This window comes from Sturnira hondurensis, unplaced genomic scaffold (assembly GCF_014824575.4).
Source record: "Sturnira hondurensis isolate 20B ecotype Veracruz unplaced genomic scaffold, ASM1482457v3 Scaffold0007865, whole genome shotgun sequence".
Classification (NCBI taxonomy): domain Eukaryota; kingdom Metazoa; phylum Chordata; class Mammalia; order Chiroptera; family Phyllostomidae; genus Sturnira; species Sturnira hondurensis.
The window spans coordinates 4,204,366-4,219,397 of record NW_028080496.1 but is presented as its reverse complement, the minus strand read 5'-3'; the positions used below and the strand labels follow the sequence as shown (position 1 = coordinate 4,219,397).

The window sequence follows — 15,032 nt, the reverse complement described above, 5'->3', positions numbered from 1 at the left end:
GATGGCAACGCTGGCGGTGGTGATGCTGGCGGTGGTGAGGATGATGACGACGATACAACTCAGCCCGGTAACCATCATCCCCACTGTGTTCTCAGTGACAGAAACCCCAAATGACTCACAAGTACACCGCTCCCCATCATTTTTCCTTTTATAAATGGCAAGGTTGTATGGAAAATAGAATCCGCTATGAATTCGGGGGTCAGCGGGGGAGCCAAAAGGAATCTTTAAGGCACGAGGGTTTCCTGACACGTGACCTTCTCTGTCTGAAGTGACAGGGCACCTTCCTCTCCGGGTACGTCATCATTCCACCCCGACCTAGCAGAACTGTAAGTGTTTCATTAACTTCTCCCACGTTCTTTATTATTAGAACATTTCCCTCTGAGTTTGTCACTTGCACGGCCTCAAGGCAATAAAACGGCACTTTTCAAATGTTCCACTGGTGCTCAGAAGACTCCACTCCCCAGCCCAGGTTTGCAATAAGGAGGCTTTTCTTTCTTCTATTTCAATGGCCCTTCGCTTCCAGAAAGGCCCACAACGTTCTCTGCACACGCCACATAGAGTATTTATCATTGTCGCACTCCTGTGAGGTATTTTTAGTTTCTTTTACAAAACCCCGGAAAGCAGCAAGCAGAAGAAAACGTACTCACCCCCAGACGCGAAACAGCAGTGGAAAGGGGTGGGAAGAAAATGAATCGTCTAGAGCCAGGTCATTTGCTAGGTGCTGATATCCCATCTCTTGTTCTGATTCTCACAGCAATTCCATAGGGAGTCCCATTTCACAGGTGAGAAAACCAAGACCCACTTGCCCGGGGTCCCCCAAACAGAAGTGGGGTTCACATCCCATGCTACTGAACTCCCCGGGAAGGTCCCCATGCTCAACTCTGTGTCATTGCTTGAGGTGGACAGGAATTGCCGCCTCTTGTTCATCCCCCCATGAAGATATTTTTTCATTGCTTTTAGAGAGAGAGAAAGGAAGAGAGAGAATCACTGATGTGAGAGAGAAGCATCGATCCATTGCCTCCTGTACACACTTGGACCAGGGATCGTATGCATGTGGACTGGTGATCGAACCTGCATCCTAGGCCTGTGCCCTGACCGGGAATCAAGCCCGCAACCTTTCGGTTACGGGACAACGTTCTGACCAGCTGAACCACATGGGCCAGGATGAGAGGAAGCCCATTCGTGGTGGCCAGCGTGAAAACAGCCTGATGGCTTAAACTGTGCCTAAGTTCTGACATCAAACAAAAGTGTGATGTATGTAGCTCTGAAACCCAGCAATCGTTAGCCACACCAGGAGGAATAAAATGCCCCAAACAGTGAGAGGGACGGGCCTGCAGGCATTCCGTTGTGAGGAGAGACCCGGAGGGGAACAGGAGGACCTTCTTGGGCTGCACGAATGCTGTCCTGTAGAAGTTGGGACGGAAGTGCTGTCCCAGAGAGGGGGCTGGACTCCTCGCTCCTACAGGCCTATTGGAGGAATTCTGCAAAGACCTGCTATGGACTGAGCAAGGCACTTACATGGTGTCCCACCTAAGGGACAGAGACAAGCACTCTGTGGTGACACAGTTAGAAGGCCTGGGAGACTGGCCATCCTCTAAGAGACCATTTAGTGCCGTGCAGAAATCAGCCCCCAAGATGCTCCCCAGCGACCTCGTTCCCCTGGCAGACACATCCTCGCATGTCGCCTCCTGCACCAATTCAGGGCTGGCCCTGTGTGACCAATAGTATATGATGAAAGTGACAGTGTGTGACTTGCAAAGCCAGGACACAAAAGCACTACAGCTTCCACTTGGCCTCCTGTACCACTCACTGTGGTGGAGGCCAGCCACCGTGCCATGAGGCAGCGCCACGGGCAGCCCCGTGTGGAGGACGGAGGCCGCAGGCCCAAGCCAACTTGCCAGCCATGTGTTGCCTTAGGCCCTGGATCCTCCGTCCGCCTCCAAGCCTTCAGCTGACTGTAGCTGTAGCTGACAGCTGATTGCGACCCCGTGAGCTAACCCACGCCAGAACTGGCTGGCTGAGCTTCTCCCAAATTCCTGACCCAGAGACACCATGAGATACACTGAACACCTGTTTTCAGCCACTAAGTTTCGGGGGGATGTGTTACTCGGGCATAATGACTGAAATGTGGAGCTATGGCATGCTAGGAAGGCTGTCTCTAGCATCCTGCTCCAGAACTCAGCTCTAGGCTTGAGAGAAGACACAGAAGCAACACACTAGTCGGCCCTGTAGAGGGTCTGCTGCTACGAGGAATAGCAAACGCATATAACGATAGAGTCAGGATCCAAGATGGTCAGGAGGGGTGAACTGAATCTATTAAGGTAATTTTTAAGAGAGGCAAAGACAAAGTCCCACGCTTGGATTAGAAAAAGCCATTGTACCAGGACGAGCCAGGGGACAGCAGGCCAAGTGAGGAGAGGGGCCTGTTTGGTTCACACCTGAATCCGCAGTCATGGGCACCAGTAGGAGCCTCTACAAAGGCAGAGAGCTGCGTAAGCAGCAACACATGAGAAGGGAACGTGACCTCAGAAAGGTGTCAAATCCAGGGACAAGTCCAGGCAGAGTCTGATACTGCAGTCGGGGGAATGTCGTGGAGAGAATGACACGCTGTGGAAAGAGTTATTATCCTCAGTATTCTCCAAGAGCCCTTCCCAGCTCTGAGGTTCTCTTTTCCATGATTTGGTGATTGAATGGGGCCAGCCCAGTGCTGCTCAGACCTCAGCAGGCATATGCACCCTCTTGGCGGATCTGATGGGAATGCAGCTTCTGAGTCAATAGGTCTCGGCCGCGCCTGAGATTCTGCATTTTTAACAAGCTCCCAGCTGACACTGCTCATCTGCAGACCACCCTTGGAGCCGCAAGAGGTTAGAACTTGCCTGAAAAAGTCATTAGGCAACTGTAAAATCTTCCAGTAGAGGAGGGATGACCAGCCTCAGAAACACTACAGAAGGAACGGGACCCCCCGCCGCATCAAACAGGGGAGCGTCCACGTGCCGCCGAAGGACTCCGCTTCTCTGAACTCAGTCTTTCAAGTGCCCGAACCCTTTCTCATCACCTTGGGTTCACTGCAGCCTTTGAAGGCAGGCAGCGGGGAGTCACACCAGCCTGCACTCATTTACTCCCTGGGACGCCTCTGCTTCTCGTGTGTGCAATGGGAATAAACCCCCCTGCCCGGCTGTTGCCGCCAGCAGTGGGCAGCACATCATAGGTGCCCATTATATATCTCTTAGCCTCATCACAAAACCAGATGGATGACCGATAAACATTTGTTCCCTTCATTACAAAGATTGATGACCTAATTAATATCTGTCCTTGAATTAAACGTCCCTTGAGAGTCCCACATGTCCTGAGATGTATGTTGGACAGGATCCCATTGGACAGAAGGCACGGTTTGTTCTCATCTAGAGAACACAAGCAACTCTACTAGAATGACAATTTACACCCCTGCCTGTTGGGATTTTAAGTTGTTGTTTTTTATTTTCTAGGATGGTCATTTCCCCTGGGCCAGGCATTGGGGTCAGTCACTAGTAAGATTTCATTTTCTGAGGAAGAAGACGCAGCTTCCCCCAGGGGTTCCAGTCACCGTCAGGAGGCACTACCCAAGCTGCTCTACAACCTAAACGCCTGACCGGGAGAAACAGCAGACTCTAGCAGAAAACAGGGGAAGCTAAGACGGCCACAGAATGGAACACCTGAGCCACAGTTCCTGGGACTGGCCGTGGCAGGAGTGAGGGCAGCATGCCCTCCCCAGGTGTCACTGCCTTGTGCAGAGATGGTGGGGTGGGGCAGGCACTGGGAGGGGAGGGGTGGTTCCAGACAGTGTATGGAGCCAGGGCCAGCCCTGCCCCGGAGCAGAGGGGGCCAGTAAAAAAACCCATACAATTCCAGAATAATCACCCTGGGGAAACTGAGGCACTGCAGTTCCTNAGAAACACTACAGAAGGAACGGGACCCCCCGCCGCATCAAACAGGGGAGCGTCCACGTGCCGCCGAAGGACTCCGCTTCTCTGAACTCAGTCTTTCAAGTGCCCGAACCCTTTCTCATCACCTTGGGTTCACTGCAGCCTTTGAAGGCAGGCAGCGGGGAGTCACACCAGCCTGCACTCATTTACTCCCTGGGACGCCTCTGCTTCTCGTGTGTGCAATGGGAATAAACCCCCCTGCCCGGCTGTTGCCGCCAGCAGTGGGCAGCACATCATAGGTGCCCATTATATATCTCTTAGCCTCATCACAAAACCAGATGGATGACCGATAAACATTTGTTCCCTTCATTACAAAGATTGATGACCTAATTAATATCTGTCCTTGAATTAAACGTCCCTTGAGAGTCCCACATGTCCTGAGATGTATGTTGGACAGGATCCCATTGGACAGAAGGCACGGTTTGTTCTCATCTAGAGAACACAAGCAAATCTACTAGAATGACAATTTACACCCCTGCCTGTTGGGATTTTAAGTCGTTGTGTTTTTTTTTCTAGGATGGTCATTTCCCCTGGGCCAGGCATTGGGGTCAGTCACTAGTAAGATTTCATTGTCTGAGGAAGAAGACGCAGCTTCCCCCAGGGGTTCCAATCACGGTCAGGAGGCACTACCCAAGCTGCTCTACAACCTAAAGGCCTGACGGGGAGAAACAGCAGACTCTAGCAGAAAACAGGGGAAGCTAAGACGGCCACACAATGGGACACCTGAGCCACGGTTCCTGGGACTGGCCGTGGCAGGAGTGAGGGCAGCATGCCCTCCCCAGGTGTCACTGCCTTGTGCAGGTGGGGTGGGGCAGGCACTGGGAGGGGAGGGGTGGTTCCAGACAGTGTATGGAGCCAGGGCCAGCCCTGCCCCGGAGCAGAGGGGGCCAGTAAAAAAACCCATACAATTCCAGAATAATCACCCTGGGGAAACTGAGGCACTGCAGTTCCTTTTAATCAAGGGAGAACTTAGTCTCTCATCTCTGCAATGTGCAGCCCACAAACATCCCACTTCTTGCTCTTCACTCAGTCCTTGCCCAGTGAGGGGGTCCATCAGTGTCTGCCACACTGAAGAAAAGGCCTTGAAATCCCAGCCCCAGGCACCACCCACTTCCTCCATGAGGCCCCGGAAGACCACCAGCCAGCCTGGTCCCCCAAAAGTGCTGCGGCTGAACCAGCAGTCTGTGTAGCGGAGAAGAGCGTGACCTTGAGTTTGAATCCGGACCCGCCTTGGGCCGGGAACAACATCCTTCTCTGAGGCCCAGTTTTCACATCTTGGGAGGGGGCGATTGGGACAGTCACTTCACTGGGAAAATTCAGTGAGATATTAACATATGTTAAGCAACCAGCTCACAGAAGGTACTCAAAAGCTGTTAGTTCTTTTATTCTTTTGCTCGGAAACAAAATTGGGGGTGGGGGAGGCGGTGGTCTCTGAATCTCCAGGAAGACTCTTCTTCCTTTGAGATGCCCTTGGTCTCTCCCCAGTGTTGCAGCCCTGAGGCTGGTTCCCAGCCCCAAAGTATCTCCCGCTGCCGCCTAACCCCCCTCTCTCCCCGCTCCCCTCTGCCAGCCGGCGCACCCCATCTCCGAAACTTCCAGCCACCTCCTCAGGAGGGTCCCTGCAAATCCGAGCCTGCGAGCAAGGGGCCGCATCTGGCCGGCCTCAGCCGCAGGCCCCGCGCGGGACTCGCCGGACACCCGGGAGCGCCCCGTCCGGTCGCGGCCACCCGGCCGGCTGGAGGCAGCTGAGCGGATGCAGCCCTCCGGCGCCCCTCCGACTGCAGAGCTGCCGACCGCATTGCAGACACCGGCCCTCCGCGCTTCCCGCGCCGCCTGCGTCCCGCGGGCCGGGAGCTGCGGGTCTGCGCCGCGGCCGGAGCGCTCCTCCCGCGCCCTGCGCGCCCAGAGGCTTCCCCGGCGACGCGCCCGCCGGCCCCGAGCCGGGGTCCAGCGCGCGCCAGACGCCTCCGCCAGCCCCTCCCCGGTCGGGTCCCCCGGGGGTGGGGTTTCCCTCGGCGCGCGCCCCCTCCCCGCCCGCCCCGTGTATATGTGTCACCGCGCGCCATGCCCGCCCGCCCGCCCACCTACCTACCTCCCCGCCGCTCCTGAGGGGCTCGCAGAGCTGAGGACGCGCCGCGCCGCTCAAGGTCTCTCTCTCTCTGCACCTCGCCGGCCGGCTTCTGACGCGGGTGCCAGGGGACTCCAGGCACCTTTCAGTGTCCCTTCTTCCCTCGGCCAGCCGGGACTCCGCCAGCCAGCCTCGGCCGCTGCGGCCACCGCCCGAGGGGACCCGCGGACAGGACGCGGGCAGCAGCATCGGTGCGCGGCGCCCGCGCAAAGAGCGTCTCCCCGCGGCGCCGCGAGAACCGGCCTCCGGGGCCCCGGAGCCCCCGCCGCCCGGCCGGGTGTACCGACTGAAGTTCTTGGAGGAGGGAGTGCAACTCTTCAAGGTAACTGTCTCCTTCCCTCCGAGAGAGAGGCTTGCCCAGGGCGCCCTCTGGGAGGGTGACGGCGCTGCCTCAGTGTCCCTTCGGGGAGGGGCCGCGACCGCGCCGCTGTGGAGTCGGGCAAACTTTCTGGCTGTTGCAGACTCGCAGCGAACGGGGCGAAGGAGGAGCGGGCGAGGGGGGCAGCTCTGCTCCCCTGGCCCCTCGGCGTGAAGGGATGGAGAACGGGGAGCCTTGACGCCACCTCGGGCGCGTGGAGTCCCGGGGTCGCTGAGAGGCGCCCCAGTGCGGGAACTGGCGGTTCAACTCTCGCGGTGCTGCGTGCGAGCGGGAGGCGCTGTTTCGTCTGCAGCGCTGGGTGCGCTCTGTCCGTGGGGAGGGGGCTCCTCGGCCGCCCGGCTGGGAAATGCACGAAGTGACCTGGGCGGTGTGACAGGTACACAGCAGGTGCCTGAGAGAGGCAGCGAGGACCCTTCAGGACCCACTTCCTTGGCCGCTTGGCCTAGTCCAGGAGCCACGGGGCACCTGGAAAGCCGGGAGGAATTAATTGGCAGAGCTGCCCGCCAAGGGGCCATGAACTGTGCTCTGAACTTGCCACCAAGAAGGTGCATTTCTCAAGGAAGAAAAGCAGGGGAGATGAGGACCCAAGACCCAGGGCAGTGTTTCCATCCCTGGGTTCCTCTGCTGATGAACTCTTCCTCTTCCTCTTCCTCTTCCTCTTCCTCTTCCTCTTCCTCTTCCTGCTCTGGGGCAGGAACCCTGGCGCTGAGTGGGTGGCTGTCAGTGTGACAAGGCACCCACATTCCAGGCCAGAGCAAACTGTGGCGGTGGGGTTGTCTCCTGTTGGGAGATCGGATCTAACCCACCCTTTTCCATCATCCTCTTCCTTGCAGTCATGAGTGGGATTCTGGGGGGATTCTTCTAGGGTTTCATCCCTAACCGGCCCAGGTCCCTGCATTTGGGTTGAGGCGTCAATTCCAGTTCAATGGGGATGGCTGCCAGGAGGAAAAGAAGGAACATGCAAAGCTGGATTGGTTTACTGTGGGGTTTCTGATCCTAGACGCTGCAGTGGGTGGGTGTCCGACAGTGTCAGGGACCCTGGGCCTTGGACTCATCTCGTGATGAGGGAAAGTGAGCCCAGAAATGTGCGATGATGACTTCCTAGCAGTCGCCCTGCAACTTAGGGGCAACCCTGACGTAAGAGTGCAAAAGACGGGCCTTGAATCCTCATCTTTCTTCCTTGCTCTCTGAGTTGCCAAGAAGTAGTCAGATGGCCGGGACCCCTGGGCAAGGGGCTTAGGGGGCGCTGTGAACAGGGGTGTCAGAGTGTTGGCCTGTGCATCACAGAGTGGAGGAAGACTCTGCCCAGGAATGGAAGGGCAGTGGGGGAGGAAACGCAAAGGCTTGATGGCAGTGGTGGAGTGAGATGGGGGGAGAATGTTTCTAACCTGAAAGAAAAAAAATGACAAATAAAAAAAAACCCACCCAGCTCTCAAGCTTAAAAGTTTTGAATGAAGGAATTATCAGAAGGAAGAAATGCTCTCTCAGAGAAATGTGGGGAATTGCTCCAGTTCCAGGGTGTCGTGTTTGAAGCAGATGCATTCATGTGCAGTTTCCAGAGCAGCACTGATAGGCTCATTCAGTGTCCAGCACCTACTGGGCGCCACCTAGGGGCCAGGCTCTGCTCCGGGCTGCACCACCCCCACCCCCACCCCACCCCACCCCACCCCGGTGCAGGTCCTCGGTAACCGGTAGCTGTGACATCACCTAAGCAAAGCACCCAGCATAGTGCCTGCCGCCACCAGGCGAGTGCTCAATAATTGCTCAATATTACTCTTATTAGGTAAACGATTTTCTTTTCCTAGAACATTCCGTGAAAAAGCCTACTACTTACCTTGGGATTCTTTAGTATTTGAAAGCACTCTGGCCAGTGCAGGAGTAAAGAATCGGGGCTTTTGGGGTTGGGGGGAGGATGGAAATAGTATTACTTATCTGGCCGCCATCTCTGTGTGCTTGAGTGGGGACATCCTGCACTGTCTGGGAGCCGCCCCTGACCCACATTTTGGCCCTGCTCACTATCTCTCTCACACACACACATGCCTGCCTGCCGACATGGGCAGTCTTCATCCTCACATGCCCAGAATGGCCTGTCCAACTCCCCAGCTGGAGAGAGAGCTCACCTCGCCAGACGGTGGGGGAGAGCCCTGAGAATGAACATCCCTATGAGAGCTTGGTGGTGTTCCTTAGCTACCCCATGACTCAGTTTTCCCTTCTCTAAAAAGGGGAGGAAACCCAAGGACTGAACGACATAACCTGGGTATCTCACCCAGCACTCAGCAGAAACCACAAACCTTCTTTCCTCTCTTCTAACGGTCCTTAGGCCCCTTGGGGTGAGAAATCGCAAATTCAGGATAGTACCAACTTTGAACATTCCCTTCATAAACGGCTGTGTGTCCCAACCTTTGGGATGGATTTATTTTTCCCACGATGCCTTCGAGAACTTGGTCCCTTCCCAGGCCCTTCTTTTTGGACGCTTGGAGGACCTCAGCTGAGCCAGGGGAGGCCCGCAGGTCCCTGTGTGGGAGTGTCACTTGAAGTCTGTCTCTGCTCCCACAGGAACTGCTAACTCCAGATTTGTCCCTTGTGGGTTGGGAAGCCAATTCAGTGAGGTTTTACAACACGAGAGAGTGGAATCTCACAGTGCCACCCATGTAGCAAGGATAAGTCTTGTTTCTGGAAATCTTTATGTCTGTTACATATTTTGCAATCTTATGTGAGTGTATGTGTGTTTCTAATACATGCGTCGATACACAAACAGATACAAATTCGCTATTTGCGCAATGTATTTCTTACTGCAGGTTGTGGTCCTGGGAGTTGAAAAGACATTGATCCCAGTGTCATTTCTATCTCTGAGAAATTCCTGCCTCATTGCTCCAGGTGGCAGGCGCTGTCCTAACACCGGACTGGACCCTTACCTGTCTTGGGAGTGAGGGCAGTGAGGGGTGCAAATTGCAAGTCAGAGAGAAGGGGAAGTTGGAGGGAGAGGACCCAGAACAAGAGAAAGGCAAAGGCGTGGAGGTCAGGCCTGCTTGCAAGTGGAGCAGAGGAGGGGACAGAGCTAACGGGCTGCCCTGGGGAAGGGGACCGTCTTGGAGACAGGGGCATCGCAGACTGTCCTTGCCCACGCTCTGGGCCCTATGGAAGCTTCCCTGCCACCCTCCTGCCGTAAGGAAGCCCCGCTGGATAGGGCTATCTCTGTGGCATCTCCCCCTGGGGGAGGCTGCTCTCCGTCCCCGAGAAACAACAGGACACCTCCATCTCTGTGAGCAGGGCCGGGCCCCTGGGCACAGTTGAAGATGAGCTGCCCTGGCCGAGGAGGGGCCGTTGGAGGGGTAGGCAAGGGGAGAACCAGAGCGAGGGGGAACGTGTAGGGAACGGTAAAACGCTTCCTTTCTTCAAAAGTTGAATTCAGGGCAGGAACGGAAACGGTGGAGTTTGCTTTTAAAAACTCAGAGCCTCCTTGTAAGCAGCTGAATGTGTGTGTGTGTGTGTGTGTGTGTGTGTGTGTGTGTGTAGGGAGGGCGGGCCCTGCGGGCTGGCCCAGGCCTGTGAGAGGTGACTTTTCTCCCTCTCAATGGCCTTACAGTGTGTCCTAAAGAAGCTTTTTGTTAAGCTCATGAATAGGTGAATTTGGGGTGTGTGATGCTGGGCATCACGATTTGGATATTTGGTTACCTTTGAGGTTACGTGTTTTTTTTTTCCTTTTAAGACACACACCCAAAAAAGAGAAGCCACTTCTCCTGCACAGGGTTGCTTTTCGGGGTGGAGGGGGCGGCCCTCGACTGTCTCTTGGCGATTGACTTGGCTGGAAGGGCGAGAACAAGGTGAAGCTCAGGCCTGGGCCGATCGGCAGTGTCTGGCCCAGGAGGCAGCCCCTTCTCGGACCCCGGACTCCGGGCCTCAGAGGGGCAGCACAGCCATCCACAGACCCCAGATGTCCAGCGCCTTCAGGGCCTGTGATGACCCTCATCTAAGAGAGACCGAGAGAGGAGAGGGTGTGAGACTCAGGCCAGCCCAGAGCAGGGAGGCGAGGGTCTGGATGGGAACCGAGGCCTCCAGGCCCTGGTCCTGGAACATACCAGGTCCTTGGAAAACACGCATCCAGGCACGGCACTAGGTGTGGGTAGCAGCAACGAATAAAACGGTTCACTCTCCCTGCTCTCCAGCAGCTCCCCGTCTGCCGGGGAAGACAGGCTACAGTCCACTTGACCCTGACCCGTCAGTTCTATGAACCCCCGATTCTCCACTATGGAGCTGTCCCCCCGCCCCCACCCAGGGAACATTTGGCCACATCTAGAGACATTTTTCTTGTCACCATGGGAGAGGGATGATACTACTGGCACCAGTGGGTAGAAACCAGGGGTGCTGCTGAATAATTATGATACACCGGACAGCACCTTCCCCGCAACAGTAGATACTTATAGGCCCAAAATGTCAATAGTGCCAAGGTTGAGAAACTTTGCTCCATTTAGTCATTGGGCCAGGCCGCATAGTCAAGAGTGGCCAACACAAAAAAAAAGAAAGAAAGAAAGAAAAAGGCAGAGATGACAGTGGTAAAGTAGGAAGAACTTGGATTGGCAGCCCAGCTCTAGGTTGAAATCCCGGCGACAAGCCCTCTTTGAACCTCAGTTTCTGCATCTGTGAAATGGGGCTTGGGGGTGATCGAGAGCACTTCGAGAAAGAGCACATAGACCTGGCTCCCAGGACCTGGCACGAAGTAAGCCTGTGTTAAAATAGCAGCTGTTATTTATTTGTTTTTTGAGGCTTTTAAAGGTCCCGCCATGGAAAATTACGGCATCGGCAGGTATGGACACAGGCTCTCGAGGCCAAAGAAAGTTACCGTTTGGGGCATGGTTGCCGCAGTAATGCCATGTGTTTGTGGGGGTGCAGGTCGGCACCTCCCCCACACATGGCTCCCAGCAAGGGGTGAGGAGAGGGGGAAGGGTCTGTTCAGTGGGTGTGCACTGGGGGGGAGCCCGGAATTGCAGCCACCTGAACTGGCCACCGACTGCTGTGTGACGTGGGAGATTGCTTCATCTGAGCTGTGGGTTCCTTACCTATAAGGTGGAGGTGCAAGGGTCTGCCCTCACAGATTAGGATCCAGTAGGAAATTACTGTCCAGGACGGTGCCTTTGGGAGACCCTGCGAAGGGACGGTGCCTTTGGGAGACCCTTCGAAGCCTAAGCAGGAACCTGGTATCTAGTATCTAGTGTGAGCTGAATGAATGAACGAACGAATGGACAATCACACTTCCTTCCAGTTCTTTATTTTATTTTATTTATTTAGAGAGAGGGGAAGGGAGGGAGAAAGAGAGGGAGAGAAACATCATTGTGTAGTTGCCTCTCGCGCACCTGCTACTGGGAACCTGACCTGTAACCCAGGCATGTGCCCCCACTGGGAATCGAACCAGCGACCCTTTGGTTCTCAGCCTGCGCTCAATCCACTGAGTTACACCAGCCAGGGCCTACACCAATCCCTTTCAGGGCTTGATAAGGAGACTACCAACAATACCCAGGTGGGCAGATCACTTTGCCACTCCTCCATGGCAAGCAAGCCAGGAGCCAGGACCTCTGATCCCAGTGTGTGCCCAGGTCAGGTTACAGAGCCAGGCAACAGCGCCCTCTAGAGGTCATTGTGGACACAGCAATTAAGTTGTGCCGACCCCAAGGTGGGATCCCCTTGGGGAGTAAGAGGTACAGGTAGGAGGACATCAGAAACCAGGAAGGCCAAACTGCTGAAAAGCAGACCACATCAGGATCAGGAACTGAGGGACTTATCTCAGTGGAGGCACGTCATTGAATACTTCCATTTTCCTATCTGTGACATGGGCCCATTGCTCCACCACACAGCTGAAGAGCGCAATAAATGAAGGGCCTGACTGAAAGCCACTAGCTGAAGGGGTGGTTTTGGGAAATAGTTACATTTGCCTGAACCTCCTTAGAATCTTGAAGCACAAGAACAGAATGGGGACTAAGGGCACCGAGATCACCTGCCCCCTCACCGAGGCATGAGGAGAGGGGCGGGCTCTCGGACTGGGGTGAGTCTCCTCCCTCCAGGTCACAGGTCACTCTTGGACCAGTGAAAGGACACACCAGATCACAGGCACACTGCCATCCCATGTGTGTCCACACAACCCAACCGTGGATGGGTTTTTCCTTAGGCCGCCCATTGTCTACCCTTATGCCACCTTCCAGCTCTGTCCCTCCACAGTCCTTGCTGGTTTCGGGGCTGTTTTTGGGGAGAAAGCCCTTTGTCAGAGAAATGTCCAAGGCAAGAGGAAGGCCAGCATCCCATCTCCCTCAGAAAACCCAGGTTTCCTTGTCCCAGCCTCCACCCTGCATCATATACAGGGGTGTGTTCGCCAGCACACCTGGACCTTGGCCTGACCTCCCCGCACACTGTGCTCCCCACCCAGGTGCTCCCTTCCCCCACCACCGGATCCCGTCCCTTTGACCTCATATCCAGGTGGCTTAGGGCAACACCTGAATTATAGGCTGACTCAGGAATTTACAGGGTTTGTCAGCTTTCCAAGGCTGAAAAAGGGGCCCGAAGCCCATCAAAGATGGTCTTTAACCCCTAGAACCAGAAGCATTTGAGGGGCTTTTGAAAAATGGGGACCTCTGAGCCCTAATATGTTTGACTGGGGGCAGGGGTAGGAATCTGTGTTTCTCAACATCAATTCAGGTGTTTTGAATGCAGTTTAGTTTCTCAGCTCCTCGTCTACAGCCCAAAACTATTCCTTTGGGTACAATCTGTTCTGAGCCCCTTCCTCCAACCATGACTCTGGAGGGTCACTCGCCAGCTATTCCCGGCAGGTAAAACTATAGCCACGACCACCAGTCTGTCCTTTCAGGGAGTGAGAAGGTCAAGGCTTGCTTTTCCATCTCCTCTGCCCTGCCTGAGACAGGGGCTCTGTCTCCTTAGTACAGTTGTCTTTGACCCTGGATTAAAGTGCGTTTGTCCCGAGAGGCAGATGAAGCCAGGCCAGGCTTCCCCAAAGGAGATGGCCACAAAAGCTTCCTTGCAGAGATAGTTCATAGACATTGCATGTCAAAGGGGTCTCATCCCCAAGGGTTACAGAACATAAAAAGAGTCTCTGCCCTGGCTGGTGTAGCTCAGTGGACTGAGCGCAGTCTATGAACTAAAGGGTTGCCGGTTCGATTCCCACTCAGGGCACATGCCTGGGTTGCAGGCCAGTTCCCCCAGTAGGCGGCATGCAAGAGGCAACCACACATTGATGTTTCTCTCCCTCTCTTTGTCCTTCCCTTCTCACTCTCTAAAAGTAAATTTAAAAAAGAAGAAGAGTCTCTTTCCTGCAGGATGTCTCACTTTGCCGATGGATGTTTCAATCTCCATCAAGATTCTCCCTCCCATTGAACTTGACCAGGGAACTCTCCTTTCTTAGACCAGAGGAAGGGACTTTCCAAGTCTACAGAGATGCTGATCTAGGCCATCAGCCAGGTCTGATCCTGCCTGATCAGAGGCAGGAATGAGCGGGAATGAGGCTCTGCACCAGGGCCCATGAGGAAAGGGGGACCCCACCAGGCAGGGCTTCAAACTCCAAATCTCAAACACAGTCACTGTCCCGGTGAGCCCTCTCCCCTCCAGTGCAAGGCTGGGCCCAAGCTCTCCTTTGCCACCTCCCACCTTCCCTTTAAAGGTTGGCCTTCTGGCTGCTCACTTTAGTTTCATTGTTTCCTGGATTTTTTTATAGATTTTTTTTATTTATTTATCTTATTTATTTATCTTTAGAGGGGAAGGAGAGAAGGAGAGAAACATCAATGTATGGTGCCTTTTGTGCGTCCCCTGCTGGGAGTTGGCCTGCAGGGAACTGGACTACAACCCAGGCATGTGCCCTGACTGGGAATCGAACCGCGATCCTCTGGTTCGCAGGCCCGTGCTCAATCCACTGAGCTACACCAGCCAGGGCCGGATTTTTTTTTTTTAATGGAGAGGTGGAGCACTCGGTGTGGTTGACTTAGTTGGGGGTGAGGGGTGGAGGAGTCTCCTCAGCTGACATGAAAAGTGGGACCTAGAGAATAGGTCCTGCCACGGGGTGTGGCACTGAATGGTGTCACAGCTAGAGCTAAGACCCGGCTTCCTAACGGCCAGTGCTCCGTGTGCTGAGCCCATCTCCACCCCCCTGCCCCACCCCCAGCTCTGCCTCCTGCGCAGCTACGCCTCCCCCTGGCCTCGGCTTAGGGATCCTCCGCTGGCAGAATGGCCACCCCCGGGGCCAGCTCCTGCTCTGTGCCAGCAATGGGAGACACAGATGACCCTGCCAAGGAGAGGAATGGCCACTCTCCAGTGCCAACTGCACCCTCTCTTCCCTGCTTCCTTTTTTTTTTTTTTTTGGCACAAAGGCAAGATCGTTTCAGAAGTCACATCCTTTGGATGTGCCTGTGTTGGACTTGACTTTGCCAACGGATTTAATCTTCAAATTGTTCTCCCATGGGAATTTGGTAGAACCAGAATCACACCCAAACACGGGGCACCCTTGGTCCATAATAAATAAAAATAAGTAAATAAATAGGGGGGGAGAATTTTGGCAATGAGATAAATT

At 54.8% G+C, this 15,032-nt stretch overlaps 1 protein-coding gene across 1 annotated transcript in view; it reads left to right on the top strand.

The window, feature by feature from the left end:
* The first annotated feature begins 6,062 nt into the window (after positions 1–6,062).
* ACAN (aggrecan) overlaps positions 6,063–15,032 on the top strand; it is a 43,193-nt gene continuing 34,223 nt past the window's right edge. The window contains exon 1 of the mRNA XM_037053654.1: positions 6,063–6,412. The gene's annotated coding sequence lies outside the window, so the exon portion shown is untranslated. The remainder of the gene's footprint in view (positions 6,413–15,032) is intronic.